This window comes from Clytia hemisphaerica, unplaced genomic scaffold, assembly GCF_902728285.1.
Source record: "Clytia hemisphaerica strain Z4C2 unplaced genomic scaffold, Clytia hemisphaerica genome assembly, whole genome shotgun sequence".
Classification (NCBI taxonomy): domain Eukaryota; kingdom Metazoa; phylum Cnidaria; class Hydrozoa; order Leptothecata; family Clytiidae; genus Clytia; species Clytia hemisphaerica.
In genome coordinates this window covers 184,547-191,022 of record NW_027104424.1, presented here as the reverse complement: position 1 = coordinate 191,022, position 6,476 = coordinate 184,547, and the positions used below count along the sequence as shown (strand labels likewise).

Genomic DNA, 6,476 nt, shown 5'->3' with positions numbered 1-6,476 from the left:
CTTGCTTCTGTCACAGGTATTCAAACTTTCTTGAATTTTCTTTTTCTTTTTTTTAAATCTTTTTTCTGTTTTGAATGTTACAGTACTCTCAATTACTTGAAACAGAACCTTAAGGAAATGCAGTTTCTTATGAAATTTTTCCTAAAAAAAGCTGAGAAGCATTAAAAATGCAATTTTCAGCCCCACTATTATTGCATAATAGAAGAGTAGAAAATAACACCTGTTAAGTTACTTTTGACTAATCTCGTTTTTATATGTTGTTTAACAGAGTACAAAACACAGTAGCTTTTTGGCGAATACAGTGATAAACAAAAGAACTGTTCAAAGTAGGTACCCTTTTCTTCGCCGTAATTATTTCTAGCCAAAATAAACCCTGAAATTCCACAAAATCACTCAAAATAAAGAACCTTAGCCTTACATTCTCCATAACTTTGCACTTGTACTTAATCTCTCTATTTTATTATTTTGATAAATTTAAAAGTACGAAAGTTCGTGAAATTAGTAGAAGTTCGCTAAATTAAGTACCCACGAATATTTTTGATAATCAAGGTTAAATCCCACGATGGCATATTTTAAATCTTTTACATTGTAGTTGTGAAAGGTCAGTGTTCAAGCCAAAGGACCCACGCCATCGTTTATCTTGGATCCCCAGCAGGACTGGTAAGAAATCAAGAAATCACTTTTTGATTATAATAACAATACAATACGGTTCTATATAACTTTTCCCATCTAGGTATTTGATTCGGTCGTCTTTTACCAGTTTTTCACGGCTATCAGTTTTTTTGTAGTGATATTTTATTTCATTATGTACAATTGTAGGAATATGGTGAGAGGCCGTTCACTGCAAAACTAAACACAAAAAGTGCCCATAGGGTATCGATTTATCTCAATAAAAGTAAGTTCATTTTTAAAATTTCTTCCTTCTTTTTTTTTTTTCCCGAGCCTTTCAATGGTACAATCTCTTTTAATCACTTTTGTCATGTGAGTCATGAACTTTCCCAGAATACATCAGGAGGCTTTTTAAAGACAAAATTTACAGTTTTCTAAATCCTATTGTGGGTACTAGGTTTCCGAGATGTCCGAGCCAAACTTCGAAAGTGTTGTCCATTTTTTGACGGTTTTGCCGGTTTTGCCATCCTTGATTTTAGTTTACTTGATTGAGCCTTTGAGAGATTTTCGTAATTTTGGATCCTTTCAGACTCTGCTTTTTGCTTTGTAATGATTTTTTCGAGGGTGTGAATATTTATTTAAATATTGAATCTCTAGCATTTCAAAATCTTTAGTTTAGAACACATAACTCGAAAAAACTCCACAAAGTTTGGTTTTTCCACGAAAGTATAAACTTATTCTATTTCCTTCATCTTTATCCCTAGCTACTCTTGACGCAGCATGGGATGGTATTACAAGCTACTGCGAAAAAGAACACATTTATTCTTTGGCGATACCTTACAGCCCTTTATCAATAAACTTGGTCGACGATTTTTGTAGAAAAGCCCCAAAACAACTTCCACGTATTTTCCGTGTGGTAGATGAATCGATGGACATCGCCAGAGCCGAACAGATTATTGCCACAATTTCAGAAAAAAAATAGCCTATCTTTTAGGAATGCACCCTAAACTTTGACTTTATTAAACTGATTTAGTAAAGAATTCTCTTTTTTTTCTTTATTACACTCATTTTGTGACATACGGGAAAATGTTGTAATTTACGGAAAATGTACGGTTCAAAATTATGCACTTTTAAAGTCTTTTAACGGTTGTTGGAAAGTTTTCTTCAGAACTGGCCGAATTTTAGAAGTAGCTCAAGAGCTATTCCAACATGATTTCTCTTCTCCCCTTTTATTTTTAGTTTGACTCGAATGTCAACTTTATGTTGTGTTGATGAAAATATGTATATTTTGATTTCAATGAAAAACTTTTTAAACGTTGTCCATAATTAAACTTAAATATATATTTTACTTTAGTAAAACATAGGAGACAAAAGATATGTGAATCTTATTTTTATTTTCAATATAAAAAGAACACTTTATAGACATTGTACATGCATTAATATATTTTAGTAAAACATTAGGAAGACAAAAGACATAAATGTTTTTTTTATATTAGATGTAAGAAAACAAAAAACTTTTTAAACATTGTTCATACATGGTTATATATTTTAGTAAAACATTAGGAAGACAAAAAACATAAATGTTTTTTTATATACATTAGATATAAGAAAACAGAAAACTTTTTAAACATTGTACATACATGATTATATATTTAGGTAAAACATAGAAAGACAAAAGACATAAATGTTTTTTTTATATATATTAGATATAAGAAAACAGAAAACTTTTTAAACATTGTAAATAGATGGTATTATATTTAGGTAAAACATAGAAAGACAAAAGACAAATGTTTTTTTTTATAAGCATACAAAAATCCGAAAACAGGCTCAGAGATGCTTAGGTCGAAAGCTTAATAAGGATGAAAAATGAATAAATTTAGGGAAATACTGAAAATCCGTAAAATTCCAGCTAAAAAAAGCAAAAATCAGGAAAAAAACATTTTTCGTAGGCTCAAGTAATGCTTGCCATATGCTTAATTTTTCACCATATCTGAGCCTATATATGCTTATAAGTGCAATGCTTATAAAAAAAACATGTATATTAGATATAAGAAAACAGAAAACTTTTTAAACATTGTACATACATAGATATATATTTTAGTAAAACATAGAAAGACAAAAGATATGCAAATGTTGGAAGACGAAATAAAAATAACTAATGTCTTACCTAAAGGTCAAACAGATTTTTGCCGTTGAGCAAACTTTCTGATGTTAAAAGTCTATACAACCAGATACAACACAAAAATTTCTTCAAATTTTAAGATAAACTCCAAAAGGAACCCCTTGGTTGTGTTTCTAGTCACAGAGCCAAGCTAAAAGTTCATGCAGTCTTCTAGAAATACACGCTTTTTATATATAACTATAAGTATATCGGGTGAGATTTCGGAGTTACAACAATAGGACTATTGTTTAGAACAATAAAAAAATTAAAATATTGCTGACTCTCAGCCAAAGCAAAGTACACCATTCTTATAAAAAAGCGTCTATCTTAGCTGATTGTTATAGCTAATCTTACTGCTTGCCTTGAAATTGTATTACACATAACTTAGTCCTTAGCAAAAGCTTTTTTGGAAAAAGTTAAGCCTCTTGGCACTATTTCAGAGGGCAATTAAGAACTGAAGGGTGCATAAGTTGTATAATTTGATTAAGAATTAGTCTTATTTTTCCTAATGTTACTACTAATTTACATAATAATGACTTCCAATAGTTTCCAGTTCCAAAGATAACCGCTCTCCCCCACAGGAGCCCAACTTGTCATTTCGGCCGAAATGAGGTTTGACGGTTACCAATTTTTAGAGGGAGCACGCTGCGACGGAGAGCGCTGAAATTTTGCACACACACCCTTGAGAATAAACTCTATTGGCTTCCAATAGTTTCCAATTCCAAAGATAACCGATCTCCCCCACAGGAGCCCAACTTGTCATTTCGGCCGAAATGAGGTTTGACGGTTACCAATTTTTAGAGGGAGCACGCTGCGACGGAGAGCGCTGAAATTTTGCACACACACCCTTGAGAATAAACTCTATTGGCTTCCAATAGTTTCCAATTCCAAAGATAACCGCTCTCCCCCACAGGAGCCCAACTTGTCATTTCGGCCGAAATGAGGTTTGACGGTTACCAATTTTTAGAGGGAGCACGCTGCGACGGAGAGCGCTGAAATTTTGCACACACACCCTTGAGAATAAACTCTATTGGCTTCCAATAGTTTCCAATTCCAAAGATGACCGCTCTCCCCCACAGGAGCCCAACTTGTCATTTCGGCCGAAATGAGGTTTGGCGGTTGCCAATTTTTAGAGGGAGCACGCTGCGACGGAGAGCGCTGAAATTTTGCACACACACCCTTGAGAATAAACTCTATTGGCTTCCAATAGTTTCCAATTCCAAAGATGACCGCTCTCCCCCACAGGAGCCCAACTTGTCATTTCGGCCGAAATGAGGTTTGACGGTTACCAATTTTTAGAGGGAGCACGCTGCGACGGAGAGCGCTGAAATTTTGCACACACACCCTTGAGAATAAACTCTATTGGCTTCCAATAGTTTCCAATTCCAAAGATGACCGCTCTCCCCCACAGGAGCCCAACTTGTCATTTCGGCCGAAATGAGGTTTGACGGTTGCCAATTTTTAGAGGGAGCACGCTGCGACGGAGAGCGCTGAAATTTTGCACACACACCCTTGAGAATAAACTCTATTGGCTTCCAATAGTTTCCAATTCCAAAGATGACCGCTCTCCCCCACAGGAGCCCAACTTGTTATTTCGGCCGAAATGAGGTTTGACGGTTACCAATTTTTAGAGGGAGCATGCTGCGACGGAGAGCGCTGAAATTTTGCACACACACCCTTGAGAATAAACTCTATTGGCTTCCAATAGTTTCCAATTCCAAAGATGACCGCTCTCCCCCACAGGAGCCCAACTTGTCATTTCGGCCGAAATGAGGTTTGACGGTTACCAATTTTTAGAGGGAGCACGCTGCGACGGAGAGCGCTGAAATTTTGCACACACACCCTTGAGAATAAACTCTATTGGCTTCCAATAGTTTCCAATTCCAAAGATGACCGCTCTCCCCCACAGAAGCCCAACTTGTCATTTCGGCCGAAATGAGGTTTGACGGTTACCAATTTTTAGAGGGAGCACGCTGCGACGGAGAGCGCTGAAATTTTGCACACACACCCTTGAGAATAAACTCTATTGGCTTCCAATAGTTTCCAATTCCAAAGATGACCGCTCTCCCCCACAGAAGCCCAACTTGTCATTTCGGCCGAAATGAGGTTTGACGGTTACCAATTTTTAGAGGGAGCACGCTGCGACGGAGAGCGCTGAAATTTTGCACACACACCCTTGAGAATAAACTCTATTGGCTTCCAATAGTTTCCAATTCCAAAGATGACCGCTCTCCCCCACAGAAGCCCAACTTGTCATTTCGGCCGAAATGAGGTTTGACGGTTACCAATTTTTAGAGGGAGCATGCTGCGACGGAGAGCGCTGAAATTTTGCACACACACCCTTGAGAATAAACTCTATTGGCTTCCAATAGTTTCCAATTCCAAAGATGACCGCTCTCCCCCACAGGAGCCCAACTTGTCATTTCGGCCGAAATGAGGTTTGACGGTTGCCAATTTTAGAGGGAGCACGCTGCGACGGAGAGCGCTGAAATTTTGCACACACACCCTTGAGAATAAACTCTATTGGCTTCCAATAGTTTCCAATTCCAAAGATGACCGCTCTCCCCCACAGAAGCCCAACTTGTCATTTCGGCCGAAATGAGGTTTGACGGTTACCAATTTTTAGAGGGAGCATGCTGCGACGGAGAGCGCTGAAATTTTGCACACACACCCTTGAGAATAAACTCTATTGGCTTCCAATAGTTTCCAATTCCAAAGATGACCGCTCTCCCCCACAGGAGCCCAACTTGTCATTTCGGCCGAAATGAGGTTTGACGGTTGCCAATTTTTAGAGGGAGCACGCTGCGACGGAGAGCGCTGAAATTTTGCACACACACCCTTGAGAATAAACTCTATTGGCTTCCAATAGTTTCCAATTCCAAAGATGACCGCTCTCCCCCACAGGAGCCCAACTTGTCATTTCGGCCGAAATGAGGTTTGGCGGTTGCCAATTTTTAGAGGGAGCACGCTGCGACGGAGAGCGCTGAAATTTTGCACACACACCCTTGAGAATAAACTCTATTGGCTTCCAATAGTTTCCAATTCCAAAGATGACCGCTCTCCCCCACAGGAGCCCAACTTGTCATTTCGGCCGAAATGAGGTTTGACGGTTACCAATTTTTAGAGGGAGCACGCTGCGACGGAGAGCGCTGAAATTTTGCACACACACCCTTGAGAATAAACTCTATTGGCTTCCAATAGTTTCCAGTTCCAAAGATGACCGCTCTCCCCCACAGGAGCCCAACTTGTCATTTCGGCCGAAATGAGGTTTGACGGTTGCCAATTTTTAGAGGGAGCACGCTGCGACGGAGAGCGCTGAAATTTTGCACACACACCCTTGAGAATAAACTCTATTGGCTTCCAATAGTTTCCAATTCCAAAGATGACCGCTCTCCCCCACAGGAGCCCAACTTGTCATTTCGGCCGAAATGAGGTTTGACGGTTGCCAATTTTTAGAGGGAGCACGCTGCGACGGAGAGCGCTGAAATTTTGCACACACACCCTTGAGAATAAACTCTATTGGCTTCCAATAGTTTCCAATTCCAAAGATGACCGCTCTCCCCCACAGAAGCCCAACTTGTCATTTCGGCCGAAATGAGGTTTGACGGTTACCAATTTTTAGAGGGAGCATGCTGCGACGGAGAGCGCTGAAATTTTGCACACACACCCTTGAGAATAAACTCTATTGGCTTCCAATAGTTTCCAA

General features: G+C 38.9%; 1 long non-coding RNA gene across 1 annotated transcript; it reads left to right on the top strand.

Annotated features, from left to right (window-relative positions):
* Positions 1–253: 253 nt before the first annotated feature.
* On the top strand, positions 254–1,710 carry LOC136820435 (uncharacterized). Its single transcript, XR_010848582.1, has 4 exons — positions 254–326; positions 593–660; positions 820–895; positions 1,374–1,710. It is a non-coding gene; the product is annotated as an uncharacterized lncRNA (long non-coding RNA).
* The last annotated feature ends 4,766 nt before the right edge of the window (positions 1,711–6,476 follow it).